Here is a 21218-nt window from a genome sequence, read left to right as displayed (position 1 = left end):
CCGCCCCCGCCCCTCCTTTGCAGCTGGGTCTCCCTTGACCGCTGAAGGCGCCAGGTCGCAGTACTTGGCGTTGCAACAGGTGTGGTTGGCAATAGAGGGTCGCTGCGCGGGCAGTTTATTTCCCCTGAGAGCTTTTGGGAGCATGACTGGCGCTAAGGGGGAAAGTAAAGTCTGGGGTGGCGGGCAAGTGACGTCATAGTTCCTCCTCATTCAAAAAATCTTACTGCTTGGAGCCTTTGAGTCCTCCTGTTTTCACCATAATGCAGGTATAGGATCTCGCTGACCCTAAACCCGTCCCTCTTAGAAACGACTTCTAATTCGTAAACTCTCTGCATATACAGTACTTGCAGGGGGGCAGAGCTTCCCTTGTTAAAAGTTGTTGTGACAGGAGAGTGGCTTCCACACTTTTAAGACTAACAAGATTTATTTGCATGAACTCTTGTAACCCCCTTCTTCATATAAATGGGGCACAATAATCAAGCCACAGGCTTATACATATGCTGGGTCTGATTATGGAAATGAGGAGAAATGAAATAAAATACAGAAATGACAGCTCTGTTATTAATATTGGTCATAAACATTCAAAGGACTGGTTTGCATAAAAATTCCAATAATGTTAATCTGTGCTCATGACCCGTGTTAATACACTCTCCATTTTTTGTATTTTCCGTATTTTCTATATTTTACCTTATTGCATTCTAACTCAATAACTGGAACACACACATATATATACACCTGTGTCTTGAGTATTGTGATCTATGCATCATTATGAAGACATAAATTTATGTCTATGAAAGTTTGTGCCAAACAATTGTTACACTTAAAAATACTGCTACCTCACTTGCGGGAAAGGAGATTCTAAGTAGAAACAAAGATGTAACACAGTTGCAAAGAGGCACAAAATAATGTGGTGGTTTGGGCATGCTTAGCATGTAGGCTGCCTTGTCTGTGTGCATTATGTGCATATTTCCATTTGCTGAGTGGACAGCTGGGAAGGGAGTCCATGGAAGCAGGCTGTAGAGGTGGAGAAAACTGCTTCAAGGACTATGTGCAATGAGTAGGATGATTTTGCCATCCTTGTACAGTATTCTCTAAGCACCACACTTCACCCATGAATAGCCACTGCTCATGGGTGTAGTGTAGCATTTACTGGAACTGCTCGATAGCCCCGTGGTTTAGGCTGTTTGGCTGTGACTCAAGAGGTTGGGAGTTCAGCTCTGCTTTGCCTCATTGATAGGGGCTGGACTCAATGATCCATTAAGGCAGTGGTTCTTAACCTTTTTGAAAGAAACGCCCCCTTGAGCCATTGAGAAAGTTATCACCGCCCCCTCCCCGTGGTGATGATATCTTTATTTATTTATTTATTTATTTATTTATTTATTTATTTATTTATTTATTTATTTATTTATTTATTTATGACACTTAAATCCAATGACCCCTGAAAACAAAATTCAATTCCAAGAAAATAAAATGCCCCAAAAACATTTAATGATTTAGTTGCAAGCGAATTTTAAGACACAAAAAGAAATATAAAAAGGGCATAAAAACAAACCACAATGCAGGAACTAAAAATTTCAAGACAAAAAAATCTGAAACTAAATTAAGATTGGAGGAAAATATATATTCATGCACACTGTAAAAAGGCTGCAGCCATCTTAACAGGTTTGGCTTGCTCCAGGGCCCCCCTACCGCCCCCCTTCTGCTCCAGCGCCCCCACACCGCCCCTTTTCATTCTATCGCCCCCCTGAAAAATGAAATCGCCCCCTGGGGGGCATTATCGCCCACGTTAAGAACCACTGCATTAAGGGATTCCCCTCTGCAGTTCTAAGGTATATATCATTATTTATAGGATACACTGTCATTCTGCCTGCCAGCTTTATTTAGTTCCCTAAAAAGCTTCATCTAATTGTGAGTAACTTTGCTAAAAAACATTTCAAGTGGATTAGGTACTGATTTTACAAATAATGTGCTTCACTTTTGAAATGGCCTTGGAACATTTGTTTTATTACTGTCAAACCTTTACTGCTAAGCAATGTCCTGTGAAACTGAGCATACTAGACTCCAAACCCTGTGGTGAAAAGTAGTGGTCTTGTGCAGAAGCTGACTCTCTTTGCCAAAATGTAATACCTGTCTCCCTTGCCTGTGTCAGAGATGTTTAGACATGCAAGTTTCCCACCTTGATAATGCTGTGCTATCTACCACACAAAGCTAACATGCTATGCAAATGCCAGGCAGCTCTTCTGGAAAGCAGCATACAATATTTCTATGCCAAATTTGTCTGATGTTCATGATTCACATGAAATATGTTCCTTTGAAGGAGCAGCGTAGTTCACCGTGTGAATTTTCTGCTGTTGTGTGTGTATAAAACAATGTTCCTCCTTTTGCACTTTACATTTCTTTGATGGGGGATATATTGTTGATAAGGAAAGGGAGTTGCTATCCAACCAATGCTGTCAGAAAGACTGAGGTTCTTGTTTGCTGCTGCCACATTTAGCAGTGACTTCCATAATAAGATCATGAATCTTTACCATTAGTATATTGTAAACAAAACAATAAACTTTAAATAGCATTATACAGCATCTTGAGCTAATCAGCTCATATAGATTGTAGAGCCAGTAAAACACCATAAAATGCACATAGTAATGTTATCCCATGACAAATAACATTCACATGTTACTAACGGTCCATGCAATGAACACTGTTGACGAATGTGAGTGAATGGTCTAAATGGATCGCCGAATATAAACTGCAGAATCAGGATGAGTTTTTTGGGGGGAGTGGAAATGAAAGGGGCAATTAAAAAGTGAGAGATTACATAAAATATACTTTTCTCTATGTTAGAAGCAAGTGGTTTCTTCACAGATATGGAAAGAAATCATAGTTATGCATTATTAATTATTACAAAATACAGACTTATGCTGGAGGAGAATTATGTTTCATATTATAATAGCTTTATCAATCTTACACACAAACATTTTTGTCTTATAGTTTCATATTGCAATTGTATCATGATGCTGTACACTGATATATGCAGGCAAATGCCCATTCTACAGTGAAATACAATGTAATTTTCCTGGAAGCAATATAGCATTCTTTTTTTTTCCTTTCAAAAATCAAAACAAGTTTTCATTGTTCTTTGTAAAATCTTTTTATTAATCTGTATCTAGTTGTTATCTTTAAAATATCAAGAACAAAAATAAAATATTAGTGGATATCATGACATAATTACCTTGATCATTAGAAATACTCTGCTAAGTAGACTTCAGTGGCCAGGTCATTTTCATATTCTGATATCTTGCTGGAAGAGTACATTCTTGGCAGTTTCACTAGGCAGCTTGTTTATTGCTGGAGAAAAGCTCTTCATTTTGTAACGTTGTGCCTTCAGAGGACTGCACAAAACAGACACCACAGCTCTGTAGCCACCCTTGTTTTGAACAATTTTTTGTCTAGCAGTCCTATTCCAAACCTTGATCCTTGAGGCTTGTAGATCATCGTAGCTGCAAGAAGGCATAAGGAATTAGCATATACAAAGTCGCTACAGTGACAAAAGTGGTTGTTTAGGTCCTGCTGTATATTACTCATAGTCCCTTGAAAACCTTGTTGCTATCAAGACTTTGCTATGTAGAGGTGCTCCCATGTAGCTGGCTCTGTGCTGACTAAAGTTGTTTTGTGCTTCATAAGTACTATATATGCATTTCCATTCTGTTGTTACATGTCCCACATCTTCAGAATGGTGTGAGCTTCCAAATAAAACATTGAGCTGCTTTTTTTCAGTTCTGACACTTCTCCATTCATTTCCTCAGGCTTTGCATGATGCCTCAACACTACACTTGATATTAAAGGCTCTCACTGATGATAATGAAACAGTGCTGACTCTTCCTGATGTGCTAGCTGAAAGATCTGATCTGGCTTTTAATGCATGGCAACATCACTTGCTGTGATGGTACTTTGATGCTCCAATTATTGAATCTTGTTATAATATGTTTATTTGCTGGGTTGTGATTCTTGAGGATTGATTTTCTAAACAGTTGCTAAGAGTGCAAGCCATTAGGAATTAGCCTAACTAAATACACTTACTCGAGTAACCATGTATTCGAAACCGAGACTTGATCAGATTACACCAAAATTAAAAGCAAGTATAAAAAAAGATAAAGTCATTAGAAAAACAGACCCAATCTTTTAAAGAGATTTTCTCAGGAATCAATAAACTTCCCCAAACCTGCCTGAATAAAAATATTTTTGCCTGCTAGCAGAGTAACAACAAATGGCCAGTTTAAACATAGAGAAAGCCCCCTCTCATGCCCACCAAATGTGTTTGTAAGACAGGCAAGCCAAGAAAAGATCTACAAGATCTCAAGAGAGCTAGCAGGATTGTGTGGAGAACATGGACCCATAGAGCATGGGTCTAAGCATAGATAAAGATGTGCTGTTGACTTTTCTTGGTTGATTAAAAAATAAACTTCTCTTGAATCTGGTGCCAAATATATTTTGGTTTATATAACTAGCAAGAGCATTTACAAGATAGCAGTTGAGTGAATGAAGTTCATGGTTTGACACTTACCTCTGATGTTAGAGGGCCTTTGGTAGGCAAGATTCCTTTAGGTGGACTAAACCACAGAAGCCTGTGCTGCAGGGTCAGAAGACCAGCAGTCATAAGATCGAATCCACGTGACAGAGTGAGCTCCCGTCACTTTGTCCCAGCTCCTCGCCAACCTAGCAGTTCGAAAGCATGTAAATGCGAGTAGATAAATAGGTACCGTCTCGGTGGGAAGGTAAAACAGCGTTCCCTAGTCACGCTGGCTACGTGACAATGGAAACTGTCTTCGGACAGGCACTGGCTCTATCTATGGCTTGAGTCGGACACGACTGGACTAAAAATGTCAAGGGGAACCTTTACCTGCATCTACATCATGAGACTAATAATAATGAGCAGTATTTTTGTAAGATAAATAGTGGGCTGGGGTACACACCCCACCCCATTTTGGTCAGTGTCTGAATATGAGCACACAGGTCAGGATCGAACCTGTTCTGTGTCCGTATGGTGATAATGCAGCCTGATTATTCATGTCAGTATTTGGCTATGACTACTTTGAGAAATAGATTTTGGATTTGCTGTGTAATTAGCATGGGTGAATTCAAAGTATTTCACAATGATCACATGATGCAAAAGTTAATGTGAATCAACCTGGCCCTTTTTGTTTCTGATTTGGAATTTTTCTCCTGTTGCTAGGAACATCTACTTTTTAAAAGCTGGCACAATTCATTTGGTGTTTTCTTGTGTGATAGTTTGTTTCATTCTACAAAAGGATAGGTCTGTGACTCTGGGTGGTGTTTTGGTGATATATTAAGCTGGAGCATGTTGTTTTGGGACAGTGGGAAAACCCACCCCCTCAATCTTTTTCTCTTGTTACACTGAAGTATTTTTTAATTTTATTTTTAACAAAGTACTGAGTTTAGTTCTAGATCACTGTATCACTGCATTGATACATTTGTTTAGTGCTAACTCACCTCTGCATAGACAAGGAAGGAAGGAATGAAGGAAGGAGAGCTGAGGATCAGCAGGTGGGTGATATCAAGGGTGGGGCTGTGGCTGTGAACTGATATCAAATTACATTGGATTGAGGGCCATTATGGATACTGGCTTGAAACAATCCAGGGTCTTTGTGTGATCATCAACTGAACCAAATGCAATTATAAAAAGAGTGGTTGTTGTGGTTTTTTCAGGCTCTTTGGCTGTGTTCTGAAGGTGGTTCTTCCTAACGTTTCGCCAGTCTCTGTGGCCGGCACCCACAACAACCGATCCCAGCCGTGAAAGCCTTCGTGAATACATAAAAAAGAGTGTTAATCAGCCTCAGTAAATCCAAATGGCTCCAGTTTGACTTGCCGCTGTAGTCACACTCTTTGTGTGTTACAAAATCTTCAGGAAAGTTCCATTTCTGTGAATGAGTAAATGCAAACAGCTGTGGAAGAAATACCTAAGGGATCCCTGGGAGGTGCTTGCCTACCTCATGAGTGTCTCTAGAGATAGCCCAGACTTTGTTAGCATTTCAGTAAACGTGGTACAGCCAAATTATCAACATAAAGTATGTTGAACATTAGAATGTGCAAGGTTTTAATAATCTTATTGTTTATGATGATAATAAGCAAATGCATAGGGCTTAGATAATGGACTTAGAGCCAGCAGTTATAATAGAGTGTTGGACTGGGAGAAGGAAACCCTCTGTTCAAATATGCTAACCCCACTTAGACTGCAGTCCTATACATACCAAGTTGAAATAAACTCAATAGGACTTACTTCTGAGGAGAGAAGCATACTCTCATCTATCCCATTGTCGTAAGTAAGACAAAAAACCCACCTGAAAACCTTTCTCTCAGTTGGTCTAGGTTACATGTAGGAATGTAAATCTTCACTTCATTCTTATGGGTAAGAATCACAGAATCATAGAATAATGGAATTGGAAGAGGCTTATAAGAACATTGAGTCCAACCCCTGCTCAATGTAGGAATCCAAATCAAAGCAGATCTGACAGATGGTTGTCTACACTTTCTCTTTAATGTTTCTGTTGTTGGAGCAATACCTCCTGATACAATTGATTCCATTGTCGGACTGCTCTAATAGTTAGGAATTTTTTTCTGATATTCAACTGAAATCTGACTTCTTATGACTTGAACCCATTATTACATACCCTTTCCTCTGCAATGGTTGATCCCGCACCTCCTTTGTTTTCAAGGATTCATATCTCACCTCAACCTTCCTTTCTCAGGGTTACCATGCCCAGTTCTTTCTGTCTTTCTTCATAGGGCTTGGTTTCCATTCCACTGATGACCTTGTTGCCCTCCTCAGGACTTGTTCCAGTTGGTTGGCATCCTTCTTAAATTGCAGTGTTCAGAACTGGGCACAGTACTCAAGATGGGGCCTAACCAGTTCTGAATAGAGACGAACTAGCCTTGAGTCCGTTTGAGGAGAAAGATGGGGTAAAAGTATTTTAAATAAATAAATAAATAATACTTTGTAGGATTTGGAAACTACTGCTAATGAAGCCTTAAATATTCAGCTTATGGTCTACAATAATTCCAAGATCCTCCTTGCATGTAATATTATTGAGTCAAGTATCCCCCCCAGTATATAACTGTGCATTTGTGTGTGTGTGTGTGCAAAGTTATGATGTTTCATGTAATTTTTCTGTATTTGGATTTTTTTTTTAAAAAAAATCAACCAAAGTGGCTTTTTGCTTTTTCAAAAAACAAAAAACAACCCAACCACCCTCAGATTTTGCCCAAACCACCTTTTAAATAATGCTGATGATGATTAAAGGAAGAACTAGGTCTTTCATTCTTTTGCAGAAGTGAAAAATCTCACAGCAGTAGACAATTCTTTCAACAAGGTGTATCAGTTTGTGAAGTGCACCTTTTCACTGTGGATGAGATAAATTTTTGTTACATCTAAGTACTCACATTGTGTGTGTGTGTGCGCGCACACACACACACACATGTGCTATTGCACTGCTAGCCATGAAGCTCATTGGCTGTGTAACCCATCCCACAATGTTGTTGAAGGGTTACCCTGGGAGAGGAAGGGAATACCATTCATGTCGTTCTGTGTAGATTGGGAGCAGTAGTGCAGAGTTACTCTTTCAGAAACAAACCCTAACATGTTTGGAGGGGCTTGTCATCTTGACAAAAATGCACAGCATTGTGATTTATATAAAAATGTTAACTACTATAATTTTTAAAAACTTGAAAAGAAATAAGTAATTTAATCCTTGCCTTTGGAAAAAAAATTCCAGATGTGTGGCTTCATAATTTCAGTTGATTCCTACTTTTTAAATAGTGCAGGCTATTCATATTCAGTGTTCAGATTTGCAAGCATATGAAGTTTCTTTCCAAATTACCTATTGGCAGACAACTACTTCTGTCTTTTATATCTTGACATTAATCTCCTTGTGCAGTTGGTTTCCCTGCAGCTGAATATCTTTGTTCCAAGACATTTAAAAGATAAACACATTATTTGAAGAAGAAAAAAGCACAATATTGGATGGATTTTAGTCTTTGTTTGCCAGGATTATGTTATCTCCCTATTAGCAATAACATTTAAGTAATACTCTTCAATCATAGTGTTCTATTATCTAGTGTTGCATTTGTGATGGAAGCATAAGCTATATTTTCATTTCAAAAACAAGGAAAAACTAAGAAGTAACCATTCCTGATTTCCTTGTAGCTCATTAAATGTTCAAAGAGTTCTGACATACAGAGGACCTAACATTTAAGGTTAGATCCAAACCAGCAAAATGCTTCATACCCAGAAGGGCCATAGGAAACTGATGAAGATGCTTTTCATGGCAATCTTCCACCATTGGAAATCAGCCAACTTATTAGTAATGCTAATTATTACTTTCAAAAGTATTCAGGGCAGACTTTATTTTGAGCATATAGTCTACTTCTGCAGTTGCAAATGATGGCTTCTATGTCTTTGTCCTAAGAGCTAAAACTGAGTTTACCCCTTGCTAGAGGGAATTCACTGAATTGAATGGGACTTCTTACTGACAAGTAACTCAAATCACATTGATTTTAATGGGTCTATTCTTTGTAGCACTAATAGCCCAATCAAGAAAACCACTATTTATCATTCATTGTCCTGAACAGCCTCTGCAGTTTTTCATTGCCAGTGTTCTTCATCTTCAGATCTTCCTTCTTGGAAGAACTTGCACATAATGTACTATATGCCAGAGTTGCAACAAAAGTTAGCTGTGGTACATGAACTAACACAGAATAGAAGACATTTGTGGTTCCTCAGAGACAAGCATAATGTTTTGACATTTTAGATCAGGAAGGTCTTATCAGCACTAGTATATCCCTTTGATGTATTTTGTGAAATAATATTTTTGAAGCATAACAGGATCCAGACTTGCCACTGCAAATCTTAAATACATGTTATAAATTTGCTAAGCAGCTGTCACACAGCTTTCATTAGCTACTGAATGAACCAGTGCTGGTTCCCCTCCCTTTTTTGATACTCTTTCAGGCATTGTACAGTTTCTCAGTGATCTTAGGATCCTGGATGATAGCAGGTCAATATGGTTTCCTTTGTTTATTCAGCCCCACAGAAACTGATAGAAAGCCACAGCCAATAGAAATAGTTAATCACAGTTACTGAGATTAAACTCCACAAGATACAAGTGTAGAATGAAAGCCAAAGGGTTTAAAGCCAAAGGGTTTAAAAGACAAGTTCATAATAGATATGATGTGTTGGACAGAGATAGACCCTTCTGTCTTGGTTTATATATCTTCTGTTTGGTAATGTTAGAAATTCTTGTTGCCATCTTGTTTATTCCCAATGCTACATTGCACTCTTGTGCAATCTTACGGTGTGACTGATAAATTGAAACAATGTACACACTTTGAGGAGAGATATAATTGAATTCTGTACTAGCAACTCAAAAGATAACTTCCTTTTCCATTCAGTTATATAGCTGTATTTTGATTTAATAACCAGAGAGAGATTGCTTTCTACCAGTCTTTCTAGAATATTTGTGCCAAGATGGATGAAAAAAAATCAGGACTTATACAATCTTTCATAGAGACAAAAGAAACATGAGAACGGATAGGTATTTTGTCTAATACTCAGTGAGAAAAGCCCTAATTATTTAAAAATAATTAGCTGGAGTTTGGGGCAGTAAATAATATAAGCTTGCTTTTTGCTCTTTTCTGCATGAGCCAGGGAATGTACTAGGGAAGGTGAATGTAACAAGAGATAAATTATTTTTATGTGCTTTATAAAGCACTTCCGTCCATCAGGCATACAAAATTTTAATACATTTCTCATTTAATATTTATGACAAAGGAGAGCGGTGATCTTTGAAAAGTGTACTTGTTTTAACCTTTGAGCTAAGTGCAAGTTTCTTTGGTGCTAAAAGGTATGTTTTAAAGGCACTACTATTAATCTGAGCAAGATTTTTCTGATTCCATCTGTACGGTTATAAGTTTTGGTGAAATAAATAGTGGTTGCTAGGGTGAAGTAGTTTGACACTTTGAGCCAAAGTCTAGCTTCATCAGCCAAGTACAGTAGGTAAATGTGTTTCTTAAGGGCATTCATAAAACTGCAGCTTATATTTTGAGGCCATTTAACTTACACACACTATATCTTTAAACGACTTTGCCCAAGGTAGAACAGATATCAGGGGTATAACCTCAAAAGGCAAATGCTTTTAGTATTTTATCATGGGCTTCGAGATTTCCTCAAGGCATGGAGTTTTTTTATAAAATGAGATAGATAAGATGAGGGCATTTATTATTATAAACTGCACAGTCAACTGGGATTGATGCTAAATGCTCTTACTATCATAATAGCCAATCTTGTGTTAATTCTAGCCTGAAGCTCCTTGGCTTTTTATGTGCAGAGATAATGGGGGGGTGGGTTGGGTTTAAAACTACCTTTAAAAAAAAGTACAGCAGATTCTTTCCAGCCATGCCAATTAAATTATGCAAGCTTGCAAACTAAAAACAGTTTGGGCATTGGAGGAACTCCCAGCTATAATATGCAATGTTATTACCCTTGATAGTTGACGGATGTTGTGTTTTTTATAGTTGCTGCTATCTGAAGAAATATTCCTTTTACAGCGTACTGGCAAGTAATCTACATTCCACCCTCATACTTTAACCAACTATAGCAGAGGCAAATTCTTTTCTAATGTTTTTCTCCCTTTGTATATATATTATTACTGTGCACTGGAATATTTACCATATGTTTCATGTGTCATTGTACACTTAATAATCTTGCTATTATACTCCACTTTAAGTGGGTGATTATTTGTTATTAAATTACTTTCATGCTAAAATCTTTTTAACCTGCTTTGCCCTTCAATAGCTGACTTGCCTCAATTACTCCCAAGCCAGACAAATTTACAGTGCCTTGATAATACAGTTATTTAAGATGCAATTGTTTAATTACCAGTACCCTTTTAAAAGTTTCAACACTCATACTGAATTGTAGTAGAATATGTGAAACTGAATGTAGGACACCAAGAGGAACATAAAATACAGTAGCAGATTATACAAATGGAATCCAACTTTCAAGTCACAATGCATAGATTTGCAGCCTTAGATAGAGACCATTGATTTTGCCTCCCAGCTAACTAATCAATGAACATATTAATTCATTAGGGTACAGCTGGAACATCCACAGAGTAGACAACTAATTTCTTAATTCTTCAGAAGTAACATTATTAAAGGGTCTAATATTAAACACTTTGAAATGGGATTTTGATAGTTCTTATCCTTAAAAACATTTTTCCCTGGAATAAACTGAAGCTTGTCAGGTTTACAGCATGTGGAGCGTACACAAAGGTTGCCTGGAAGGCTAACCTGACAATAATATGTTCCATGTCTGCCTTGAAAACATGATGTAGAGGCGTGGAAATCACTAAAAACTAGTCCCATGGCATGTTCAGAGAGAATGCTAGATGTATTTTGTGCTGTATTGAACCCTAAAGTTTTTTTAAATCTCCCTTTCCCCCCCCCCCCTTTTTTCTCCTTTTTTATCACTACAAGTCCATGCAGACAGAATCAGATTATTTATGGCATATCTATTGTTTGTGACTTGCAACACTGGTCCTCAGGAGGCCCTTGAGTATAGTTCATTTCTGTAGTATTGTGCAACTGATATAATTCTTTAAAAATTAAATCCACTCTTCCTTTGTTGCCTATTTTAGTTGATGCATTTCAACATCAAATTTAAACACTAAACGGGAGTCCCAACCCTGGATTAGAACTAGACTATCATAGTTACACTTCAGTCCTGCTGAAATAATGGATCAAGTGAGTACTTAATTCCTGCATCTTTCAGTGGGTTTAAGGGATGAGTAGGCATAGTCCCCACAGGCAAACATGAAAAGGCATTAATTAGGGTGTGGGAGAAGCTTCGCTCAACCAGCAGTAGTAGTCAGTGATTTGTCAAATATGGCCCAGTAGGTTAAAGAATTACATCACAATGCTTATATGTCATCAATGTAATTAGGGAAATCATTGGAGTAGGGAATCAAAATTAATTGGGGCTAGTTTCATCTCCTGTTGGCTCTGGCTCCATCTACTGTTTTTCCTGTTCATTGATAAGATCCACTGTTAAAAGTGTCCAGTGTTGTGTTTTAAAACCTACCAGTGTGTATTCGGTCTTAAGACCAGCCGTAGCTAATTCCACCCCATCTCCTCAACTTGCTTTTATTGGGATGATATTGTATAAAGTAAAAATGAGCCCTTATAACTTGTAACATAAGGTTTAGCAGGTGGTGAATGATCTATTACTTTCTTCTTCCATCCACCTCAGTTAGGATTGTTGAATTAGCGTAATTTGGATCCTACCCATTAATGTTAACGCCTTAGTAATGTTGTTACTTAATGGCTGGAATTCAGCAGTAAGTCACAACTGGAGTAGTTCTGTTGAATCAGTGGAGATTTGGTGAGTCAAGTCCTCCATAAGTTCCCTTGATTCAATGATGTTAGCCTAGTTGCAAGTTACTATTAGATTTCAGCCAATATAGTATGTTGGTTGTTGTGGGTTTTCCGGGCTGTTTGGCCGTGTTAAGGTTATAGTGTGTCTTTATCTATCTTTGTGTCAGAACAAAACAAATTATTAAAGGATCAGTTTTAGTGAAATATCAGAAAACAGGATAATCAGAAGATGCAGTACTGAAGTCAATTGTGCTTAAAGTCATAGATACTTGGATACATACTTGGAAAAATGTCCCATTGGATTTAATGTGATTTATTTCCAAGTAATCATTTGCAGGATCCAACTGTATACCTTGTTAATGTACTGATGCTTGGATGTGCCCATTTTAGCAAATTTTCAAATTGAGTGAGGGCATATATTCAAGTACTTTGTCTGTGTATGAGAGTTCTGTGTTCCCATACTGACACTGTTGTAGAATAGGATTACTCATTTGTGTAGGTGTACTTTGTTTTATGGCACTAACAAAACCATACATAGCTAAATTTAGTTATCTTGAGGAAGACATTTGTACAAATAAATGAAGTTAAACACTGGCACACCTACACCTTAGTTTAATTTATCTGTATTGGACTAGTTTAATCTTGATGAAATTCCTTGCCTCTTGCCTTATTTTTAGTAGCTTAAATTGAGAATATGGGAGCAATTCCAGATTACAACACAGTATAACTCTCCTCATCAAAATGGGCATTACAGCATAACTCTCCATACATCTTCAGATCATTTGTATGTAGATATAGTAAAGTCTGCAGATTGATAGCAGTTGTGAAAGAGACTTCCCACAGTGTACAAAAATTTCTTCCCACCAACACTTTAACCACTGTTGTCTCTGATCAGACCAGTTCTGTACATTTTTAAAACTAAAACTGTGTGCTAAGATGACATATATTTCATAAGAAATTATCACTGTCAAACCATATTCAGAGTCTTAGGCATCCAACTTTGCAGAGGACATTCCTCCATCAAAAATGCTGACAGAGGACAATCCTTCTTAAAGCTTTTTGATCATTAAAGTAGACAGGGGCCAAATAGCCCTTCAGATATACCACGACTTTAAATAATTGTAAGAAGGGTCAGCCAGGATCTTGAAATTGATAACGCGGATAGACAGTATTTTCTGTAGAGCACTAAAATCTAACAAACAGGTTAGCTTTTGAATCACTCAGGACTCTTCATCAAGATGAGCTTTACAGAGCTAGAGAGGGTGCAGAAGAAATAAGTAGTTCCAAAAGTAATGGGCAGATGTACGGGCTGGTCTCTCCTGTTTTAAACTTCCAAAACAGAAGCTGCAGGACTATAGAGTTAGGGTGTAACTACTGTAGAGAGCTGGATCGGAATAATTCAGCTTTGCTGGGATTTGATTTGCAGCATTTTCACATTATGTGTGAAATCACAAACAAGTGCTCACACAGGGGACTGTGGAATGATTCATGAGTTTACAGTTCATACATGTTGTAATGCGAGTAGCATTCCAGTCCAAAGCCCCCTCCCTCCATCAGCCCACCCTTTTCCTCCCTCTGCAGTTCTTTTAGGGTTTTGTGTGAGAAAACTAAAGCCCGAGGTAGTGATGATCCTGTTCACCTGTTCTGATATGTGAATTATGTGTGTGTGTGGGGGGGGATCCCAGTGTGTTGTGTGTGAATGCAAGCACACCTTTCAAATAATGTTAGAAAATATCCCACAAGGGGAAACAGTTGGGACTTTGAAACGTACCTCCACACATACAAACACACTACATATTGGGATTCCCCCTCCCACCTGTCTCCCTATTTGCAAACTGAGTGCCTTGGCTCTCTATGATCTTTCCATCTGAACTTCTGCTGAATGTACAAGACACTTGGAATGGTGTGTGCATGTATCCACATGTGTTTTGCATGTGCACATGCACAAGTGTGTACATATGTGTACACATGCATTTTGAAGCTCCAACTGTTTTCCCTTAGTGGGACATTTGAAATCATACCCTAATTCCTTATGTAACTGAAAACACCATCTACAGACACCATCCCCTGTTTTTACAAGAATGTCCACAGGGGAAGAAGTCTGATTAAATCCTTCTGGCTTGAAAAAGTAGAAGTTTCCTAGAGGCAGAGGAAAAAAAATGCTTTGGCAGCAGAAAGGCCAAGAAAGAATCGAGTGACCCTTTGCATAACACAGATAAAAATACTTCGAATTGATCCATTTTATAAGCAGAATAAATTCCACCATATTTAACCATGTAGTTGCACTCAGAGTTAGGGACAGCAAGTTTCCAGTTTCATCCCAGCTGATGAAGATTTCATTGTCCCTCTCTGTCTTGGTAGACAAAAGTTGCTGCTGATCACTAAGTACTCCCCCACCTCATATCAAACCCCTTGGCAGAGAAAGGAGGATTACAGAAATGCGGCAGACCCCTATCAGACAACTCTGTGGTAAATATTAGTTTCGTCGTTAAGTCGTGTCCAACTCTTCATGACCCCATGGACCAGAGCACGCCAGCTGGGGTTCCTGTCTGTGGTCTAGAAAGTCTTTAGGCACTGTTCGGGTCTGGGGTCATTTTCCTTTAATCAGGCTGAGATGACTTTAAAAAGGTTACATAAGTGCAGAATAAATATATTTTTTAAAAAATTAAAATTTTAATTTATTGAACATTTATTTATTCTAGGATGGTCTGAAAAACATTTCTATGAAATTTATATGGGTGCCTTGTTACTACTGGCTAGTGGTAATGCCTTCTGTAGTAGTATTAAACTAAACATTTCTTTCACATTTGTGTTGAGTAAGAGATTTAACACAATAGTTCTTTTGTTGGTAATTGCCTAATCAGCACCATTATAATTTGCTAAGTTAGCTAAATTCTGAAGCCAATGGTGGGTTGCAACATTTTCTCCTAGATCTATTACTGTTAGTTTTCAAGTTCTCATTCTTTCCATAGTGTTAATTGTTTATTCATTTGTGCATTCATTTGTTAAATACACAAAAGCAGTCACAAAACAATCTAACAAGGCAAAATCTCGATATAACAAAGGAAATAAAATAAAAATAAGCAAAACAAGAAGCATAAATACACACAACATATTTAATACAAATTAGAAATCAAATGTTTTTCCTCTTCCTCAGAACATAGAATGAACACCATGAAAAATAACACATGGTAGTAAAGTAAAGTCTCAGCTTTTACCCAAATGTGGTGCTGGAAGGATGAGAATACAGTACTTCAGAGCTTCAGGAGTTTTAAAAAAGGATGAATATACTGACCTGATGGAGACAGGTCTACAACTGAACAGTGGTAGATTGATGCTTCATGAAGGACCAAGCTAAGGATTTCATGTGACTTGCTAAAGATGAAACCTTTCTGTCCTGGATGTGAAATTTATATATCTGACAGAAGCCATGAATAACACTAGCTTCGATCAGTTGTATAAGCAGAAGACTCTTTTGCAAGAGCAAAACTTAGGGGCCTTTGATTTACATGCATTCCCACTAGGTTGATACCTGTGTCTGTTGAAAATCTATATATTAGCAGATAGTATTTTGCCTTTTTTTTTCTCCAGGAGAGCTTCACCTTGTCTGAAATTAGGATTGATAGAATTAAATATATTCTAATTTACATATTAAGGAAGCAGTAGTCTCTGTAAATAGTAGTTGACTTGCATTGCTGTGGTTACATGCCAAAAGAGAACAGTTATGCCAAAAGTGAATTAGTTTTCTTCAAACATAATCATTTATATATCTTGCAGTAATCTGGGTCAGCACAGAAATCAAATAATAATCTTTAAGAATCAATTAAAGACATGGATGTTTCAGCAGGCCTTCCCATCAGATAATTCCTGACGCCCCCTCCTTCCTCTGTCATTGTGTTTTTTGTTCTGTGTAATGCTTTTGTCAGTTGATTTGCTATACATTTTAATGTCTCATTTTATGATTGTTAGCCGCCTAGAGTGGTCCTGACCCGACCAGATAGGCGGGATATTAAATAGATAGATAGATAGATAGATAGATAGATAGATAGATAGATAGATAGATAGATAGATAGATAGATAGATAGATAGATAGATAGATAGATAGATAGATAGATAGATAGATAGATAGATAGATAGATAGATAGATAGATAGATAGATAGATAATACATTTTGAATACATGTTTTGTTTGCCTGTCATAACCAAGGAATCACAGGTAACGGGCTAGAAAGAGGAAACTCTGCATTCAAATTTCTTCATGTTGCTGTATTGGTGTATGACCCTGAACCAATGGTTCCAGTTTTCTGCTTTCTTCTACATTTGACAAATGAAAACACTGTTTTTCATAAGAACAATATTAAGAATGAAATAGGAAATATGAATATTTGAAAAGCACAAGAGTTTTTAACTTTTATATTTAAAGTATATTAATTGCCCTGAGAAAACATGGGGAAAAACACTTTCTAGCATCTGAAGCAAAGAGAGAGGAAATAAATATAATCAAATAATTTATTAGGCACATCTGCTAAACTGCTCACAGCTAGACTACCTGTGGCTTAATTGCTCCTTGTATGGTATTGAATTTATGGATAGTCTTTCTGGCCCGAGTCTCATGAGTAAGAAATCCAGCCTTAGGCAATGAATGTGTTGTACAAGAAAGGGAGGTAGCATTATTCAGCTGTGTCAAATTAATGTTTCTATCCTGGGACATCACAGCATAATGAGAGAAGACTAAGGGCATTAAGGAGAGCTAGTCCTTCAGTAGGACATCCCTTCAGATTTCATCTGGTGTGCAGAGATAAATAATTTCACTTCCCGTCAAAGTGAAAGCAGTGAGTTATAGATGAGCTTAAGTAAGATACATAACCAGAAGGGAATGCATTTCTAATTGTAATTTTTACAGGTTCCCTTTCTCCTTTATAACTGGCACGATCTTATAAATATACTGTAAACACTCTGTAAAACATAAGGATACATTAGAAACTTTCTGTTGAAGAAATTATGTATTGCTAGAATATTCCTCTGGAGTGGTGAAAAGAGAGTTAGTTTTGTTGTAATAGCCAAGAGATTGGAAACATGAGATGTGAGTTAGTTTAATCGAGCACTATCAGTAGATCAATGTGTTTTAACTTGGAATTGTCATGGAGTTCCATTAATTGATTGAATGGCTGATTGATGGACTGGATTTCTATCCCACCTTTCTTGCAAAAATAAAACTCAAGGCTGTGTGAAGTAAGATTTGATTTTTTAAAAATTAAAACACAAAGTAAGTTTAAACACAATGGAAAAATTCTAACTGATAGTCTCAACTAGAATCGATCTGCTGAAGTATTGAGACTTATTGAATAAACACTAATCTTAAATTCAATAGGCTGTTCTAGTGTTACAGCCCAATTTTAGAAACTCAGTAAAGATAACACAGCACCTACCCAGTAGAAAGCAACTTTCTTAACAAGTAGGCCATTGCCAGAATCTTAATAAATAGAAATATCTTTCTCTGCTGTCCAGAGGAAAAAAGGAAGGTTGCAACCCTAAGCATACTATAGCTGAAATCCAGTAGTATAATTTACACCCTGCAAGGTTGATGATGTCAGCAACCAATGTTTTTTGAGCAGGGAGAAATTAAAATTTTCTGATTTCCCCCGTCCCAAAGTTCCCAAGATTTCCTTGGGATTCATTTTGTCTTCAAGAAGCCATTGGGTGCCATGAGATTTGACATAAAACTTTAATTTCCTAAAATCACCACTGGGATGAGTTCCATGGGCGGCTGGAAATCTTAAATTTCTGAAAAGCTGCCATGGCTGGTGGTCATCATCAGCCTTATGCGGCATATGTTACACTGCTGGATTACAGTCATCATATGCTTAGGATGGTAGCCAAAAGATGTTACCCCAAATACGAAATGTAGATTGCAAATCCAGACACTGAAAATACTCATTTAAATCTTTCCCCTCCTCTGACAGACCCTCCCCCCAATTGCCTTCTGCCCCATGGTTCTTGAAAATGCTGGCCTTTAAGTTCATGTTATTAATAAACATGTTGGTCTGTAAGTTCCCACAGAATTCACTGTTAGTTTGCTGTGAAAATAGTGTAATATTCTTTGCATTTCCACATATAACTATATGAATTGAGATCATGAGAGATGCTGGCTATGTGTAATCATTTGGGAGGATAACCCAATTTATTCACAGTAGTTAGAATTCCCATGTCTTGTCTGCGTTTGGACCTGGCTCTTTTCATTATCCCCAGAAATTCTATAAGACCATAAGCCAACCATGACTCACAGTTTATAGCTCTTTGATCCCTAAAGACCAGACATTAAATGCATTGGGATAAATTTAATTGTTGGTCCCAACTGTAAGTGAGTCACTCAGTCAATAAAACTCTGGTTGTTCCACTCAATTCACCTATGCTGAGACTAGATTCTCAGTGTGGTCATAGATAGAGTGATGGGCTAGGATTCTAGAAAACAGGGTTCAAATTCTCACCTGACACCACGAAAATTCACTGGAGGAGTGGAACTGGTAAAACCACTCGTTGAAAGCCTTATTAGGGTTTCTGTAAATTGGTTCTGACTTGACAACACAGAACAGACACACACAACAGGGACTACCAAGTAGATGTAGACCAGTGGGCTTAATGTTTTTATTAGAAAACAGTAGCATTTTAAGGAACATTTTAAAATTAACATATTTTATAGGCCAGAGTATTGCTGTATTACACAACATTACGTCAAATTTCAACTTTTGAATGAACTAAGGGTAGAAAATGTAACAGTGTTTAATGTTTCTGCTCAGTATTCAGCCAACCGGCTAAGACATTTGTATGATACTTTATTTCCATATTCTCATAATTCCTCCTCTATTCAGAAAATTTAAGTGCTTCTTATAGATAAGTCATTCTTGCCAGAAAACAAGTTTGTTATATTAAGCCCACTGATCTACATCTACTAAACAATTGTGGAGAAAATATTAAAGTTAAGTTTTATATTGTAATTGCTCATAGACTTCTCCAGAGTCCCCTTGATGTTTCACCATGTGAAACACTGGGCTAAATCGAATTTTAGTCCCAACTAGAGGAAGCCCACTGAAATGCATGGGTATTGTTCACCAATACAAATTTAAGTTCTCTTCATTCGAATGGGTCTGCTTCAGTTGGGACTAAAATTTGAGTGAGCTTAATATGTAACAGCAGTTGCTTATATGAGGGAAACCTAAGTAGCTGTCTCTGTTTCAGATCATAACAAAGTGCTTTCTTTCTTTCTTTCTTTCTTTCTTTCTTTCTTTCTTTCTTTCTTTCTTTCTTTCTTTCTTTCTTTCTTTCTTTCTTTGTATCAGAATGTTGCACAATTTAAAATTATGGACATATATGAAACATGGGTAAAATTAAAAACCAAATAAAATATTAGGATAATTAGATTAGTTTTGACCAAAAGGGGGCTACTTCAATAGCATTATCTTAACCATTTGCTAGATCTTACGGAAAGAGAGCAATTATAGATAAAAAACCTGCAAACAGGCAGTATGCTTTTCTGTTTACAAAAAATGATTTTTAAAAAGCCATTTTCTGAATATTCTAAGATTTGCATTACAAATATGTGAATTAGTTTCAGAAACAAGCTAACAGATTGTCACTGCCTGGAGCACTGATATATCAGAGACTGCTCCTAAATAGCATAGTTAAATATTTTTCTTAACCCTTTCAGCTGGTTGAAAAATCTGGAGTAGCTGAACATGCCCTAAAACAAACTGGACATGAAATTCTATTTCAAAATACTGAAATACTGGACAACACCAGCAATCATTACATCAGACTGCACAGGGAAGCCATTGAAATCCACAAGCACCAGCAGAACTTCAACAAAAAAGAGGAAAGTGTCAAGCTCAACAAAACTTGGCATACAGCGTGCAAAAGGTCAACGAACTCTACCCAGCCACAAGGACAGGAGATCACTACACACAAAAGACCAGCTAATGACACCCATCAAGCACAGGAACAGATAATCTCTTTTCCTTAGCACAACAATACACCCACAAGACACACTAATCACCCATCGACAGAAAAAGAAAAAAGCCTATCTCACAGCCATAAATATTGCACTCCCAAGCCAACTACACCAGAGCACAGAGTGCTGTCCTCTGAGGATGCCGGCCACAGAGACTGGCGAAATGCTAGGAAAAACAACCTTCAGAACACGGCCAAAGAGCCCAAGAAACCCACAACAACCATTAGATCCTGGCCGTGAAAGCCTTCGCAAATACATTGTTTTTATTACTGTTGTTCAGTTCATTAGAGAACTCTGCCTGTTGTTCTGGAGCCCTAGATTACGTCTGTATGGAGATAATACTGACTTTCATTTTAAGATCCCAGTGACTTCAATAATAGAATTAACTATGTACTGAGATTTCTTCCATTAAAATTACTGCGACTTAATGGTGTTGAACTTAAGCTGGATTGTATGCGAGTTTGGGCTGGAAAGAAACCCAGTTGTATTTGCTTTGTGCAAAAATATTGTGCTGAATAAGAACTTGTGCAGTTTCAGAAAATTACATATTTTTATTAGATGTATTTCTGGATCTATAGTTGCACTACATATGATGGGAACTGTGGCAGACACACAACTCAAATTTTTACATTGTTCCTTTTCCAGGATTTAGAATAGAGTCTGATGGCAATTCATATTATTTTATACTATTTTATTTGCATCCCATCTTTCTTTCAAAACAATGACTTAAAGCAACTTATAAAATTAAAATTTAAAAAAAATCTAAAAAT

At 37.3% G+C, this 21218-nt stretch overlaps 1 long non-coding RNA gene across 1 annotated transcript; it reads left to right on the top strand.

The window, feature by feature from the left end:
- The first annotated feature begins 7 nt into the window (after positions 1 to 7).
- Positions 8 to 20891, top strand: LOC140705643 (uncharacterized). The gene is made up of 2 exons (XR_012085086.2): positions 8 to 79; positions 20149 to 20891. It is a non-coding gene; the product is annotated as an uncharacterized LOC140705643 (long non-coding RNA).
- The last annotated feature ends 327 nt before the right edge of the window (positions 20892 to 21218 follow it).

This window comes from Pogona vitticeps, chromosome 3 (assembly GCF_051106095.1).
Source record: "Pogona vitticeps strain Pit_001003342236 chromosome 3, PviZW2.1, whole genome shotgun sequence".
Lineage (NCBI taxonomy): Eukaryota > Metazoa > Chordata > Lepidosauria > Squamata > Agamidae > Pogona > Pogona vitticeps.
The sequence above is the reverse complement of the archived record's forward strand: the minus strand, read 5'-3'. Positions and strand labels throughout refer to the sequence as shown.